Source organism: Hippocampus comes, unplaced genomic scaffold (assembly GCF_001891065.2).
Source record: "Hippocampus comes isolate QL1 unplaced genomic scaffold, H_comes_QL1_v1.1 scaffold44, whole genome shotgun sequence".
Taxonomy (NCBI): Eukaryota; Metazoa; Chordata; class Actinopteri; order Syngnathiformes; family Syngnathidae; genus Hippocampus; species Hippocampus comes.
In genome coordinates, this window is record NW_017805546.1 from 1,771,625 (window position 1) to 1,775,017 (window position 3,393).

Sequence of the window (3,393 nt, forward strand, 5' to 3'; positions counted from 1 at the left end):
GTGACAGCCAGTTGAGTCTCTGTCATGGGAACGCAACCACACAGGGTGGAAAGCAAGATGTGTCGGGTACAACCGGTACAGTGGAAAAGGAACACAAGTTGAGACCACTTCTTCAAAGTGGATGCGCGTGAAAGGACGTTATGGGACAAAAACGTCAAGGTGTTGAACAAAGGCACACTCAAAAAATGGTCCAGTTGTTCACATTCCATCCATTCTCATGTAGCACTGGTCCCCACGAGGTTCGTGTGTGTGCTGGATCCGATCCCAGCTGTCGTTGGGCGGCAGGCGGGGTAAACCTTGAACTGGATGTCAGCCGATTGCAGGGCACACATCGACAAATGATTATTCACACTCACAATTGTATCTGGGGGACATTTCGGATGTGTTCGCCAGTCGGCCACAATTTGGCCAACAGTTTTGGGAAAATTGTGCCTCGCGGAAGTCATCCAACCCGTAAGCCTCTCAATGTTAGCATATTACGCAAGACTTGAACACACGTCACTTTGAGCTCAGGACAAAGCAGTCGCCAACGCCACCGTGGGTGGCAGCAGTGGTGCCAACTTGTAGCCACTTTGTCTCTGTATTCAGCATTCTTTCCATCACCTCAAGTAGCTTTTTTTTCCCTCCAATGAAAAAAAAAGCACACACAATGCGACAATTCTTGCGATTTCTGACACGCTGCGCCGCCAAAATGAAAACATTCAGTTCAAACCCTTGAACAATTGCTTTGAAATCCACTCCAATTTGAAGGTGACCGTTTCAATGGCATGAATTCGATTTTCTTGGTATGTGTACATGTGGTCGACATTGCATGTTCATGAGCAGACTTAACTCACCCCCCGGTACTTCATGTGTCGAGGGGTGTGCACTTGAAGAACTTGAGTTTTGAAACCCAGCTCGGAGCAGTACAATCAACAAAGCTTTCAGAGGGAGATTTCACTTACTTGCATCATGAAAACAATTTAACTGGAATTAGGTGCCACGATGGGAGTGAATTAAGCTCCTATGTTGCCCCATTCTCACTTGAGAGCAATTCCTTTTCACCTGCTCTAAAAAGAAAGAAAATGAATATTTTCACTTGATTTAAGACGCTTTCACTGCTCATCAATCCACTTGAATGTGGCTTTCATTGTATTGGACCTTTGTATTTAAATTGTGCTCAGTAGCCTATAGCGCCCCAGCAGTGACACATTGAAACGGGTTGTGGGAGCAATGAGGGGAGTGTGCCTGCTCTAAAAATAAAAACAAAAAATCCCACGGCGCCTTTTGCTTACAACTTGAGCAAGAATCCATAAGTCGCTGCTTGTTGGCATAAATGGACATCAAGCCGTCTGAGAATCTTTGCAGAGATTGTCCACAATGTAAGAACTAGAATTCAACCAATGCATGATGTGGCACTTTATTTTTTTGTATGAGCAAAGTCCTCAAATTTCCACTCATGTGGCTGGCGCCCAATCGAGTGAGGGAGCGCGAGGCGAGGCGGGTGCTGGTGGCGCATTCCCGTGCCGCAGCACTCACACACGCAGAGCGTTTCCACGCGTCACCAGTGGGCGCAAGTTTCTGCGCCGCGCACAAAGAGGAGAGGCAGATCCCGCCGTGGGATGCGCGCATCGAGAATCGCCGCTCACTGGCACCGCTGTCCTCCCTGTTTGTTGGCCGCACCTGGTGGAGTGGCGATTGGGGGAGAGGATCGAGGAAGGGCGGCCGTCACCCAGCGGCTGTGAAATCGCGGCGTGCTGGGGCGGGGGGGTGGTGGTGCGGATTTGTGGAGGTGGACGCGCACCTGGACGGAGCAGGATCGAGTCAAAAGCACGGAAATAACAGCTGCGGGCTTCCAGGCGCGCAAACGGTTTGCGGCACACGAGCGCATACTGGAATTACCATCAAGGCAGTTTCATCAAGCGGAACCGATAAGCGTCGCAGGAGAAGTAAGTATCGATTTAATTGGATCTTTTGACACGTTTGGAGAAGAAAAAAAAAGCAACAGCAACAACAATATGCCAAGTTGGCATGCGATCCGTAGCGCGATGAAATGGCAAGTAATTTCACTTGATGTAATCAACGCTGGGAAACTAAATGACTCCTGCGAATCGGAGTAAGGGGCTTCGATTGAGGGTGCGCATGCCACGAGCGGCCACTCATGCGCGATGCTGATGACTGCGTTTCTGGACGAGTCTCGAATGCTTCGGATGGTCCTACTGGGAGTGAAATGGATGGGGCTCATTTGCTTCATCCAGCGCCCATTCCAGATGGCACCCCCAGTGCTGCTCGGTCGCACAGACAAGCAGAGAGCAGCAGGGCCGAAGGAAAGCCGACAACTTTCTTTGTTTTTAGAGACAGTGTTTAACCCTACTTGAGGTTACAGTATAGCCTGTAGCCGCAAATTGTATTCCAGTCTTGCTACCTACTTTTCACACGCCTCATTCTTTCAGCTGCGCGTTGCACGACATCTTCTTTTCTTATTACCCACTCAGTTGAGTTGCTCCCGAGCTATGAAACAGGCATTTACAAGCCCGCTCTTCTGCAAAGGATTCTTTCCTCGAGAAATCTCAATATTTACCCAAGCTGGTCTGTAGACTTTGGCTTAAACCCAGACACGGACCCGACAGGAAGACCAGCATCTTCAAAGCACCTCATTACCCAGATGGGATTATAATGCTTCCCCTTGACATTCGTGTTTATTTATATAGTTTCTTTGCACATCATTTGACGATATCAAGCAGCAGCTAAATGGGAGGTGAAACATGTCTTTGAAGCCATGTTGCGAATTATTCCATAGCCCGGCGAAATCCTGCATGGCACTGCAGGCGTGCCTTTTTATAGCACAATACGCTTTGCAAAGTGTTCGGCAGCATGTGAAAGGCCGACAAACGTTGCAGCCAGTCGGAGACGCTGCCAGGGGGAGAAAAGTGAGGGCGATTCCATGTGTGGCTGTGGCTCCGGAAAAGAGTATTTTCAATTTGCAGAATTTAACGCAAGCGGTGGTGCCCCAAAGTGATCACACACGGCCTGGAATCCCTGACAGCACTCCTGCCGCCATTCCGTCTCTTGAGTTTGTTGGAAACTGAAAAAATGATTTGGAAAACCACACCAAGAGAGTGGGAGGAAAAGTGTGTTTCTTGCTGGCCTTCCTTGAGCGCCAGTCGCGTGTTTGTGGCTGCATCAAGGTCCGGGGGATGTGCTTGGCTGATGATGGGGGTGAGAAACGGTTCACTGCTTCTCTGTCTTTTAGGTGCGCTCACTCCCATTCTGGGTGTCAAGCAGCAGCTGAGCGTTGCCGCCACGCCGAACACAGGAGGGAGCCGCTTAGGCCATGCGGCTGTCTTTGAGAAAATCAGTACACTGAATGTGGAAATGCACACTCAGCCGTCTAGCTAGCTACACTGAAAAAAA

The 3,393-nt window shown here is 49.5% G+C and overlaps 1 protein-coding gene across 1 annotated transcript in view; it reads left to right on the forward strand.

Annotated features, from left to right (window-relative positions):
* The first annotated feature begins 1,474 nt into the window (after nt 1–1,474).
* cntn3b (contactin 3b) overlaps nt 1,475–3,393 on the forward strand; it is a 38,706-nt gene continuing 36,787 nt past the window's right edge. Inside the window, exon 1 of the mRNA XM_019879308.1 lies at nt 1,475–1,928. The gene's annotated coding sequence lies outside the window, so the exon portion shown is untranslated. The remainder of the gene's footprint in view (nt 1,929–3,393) is intronic.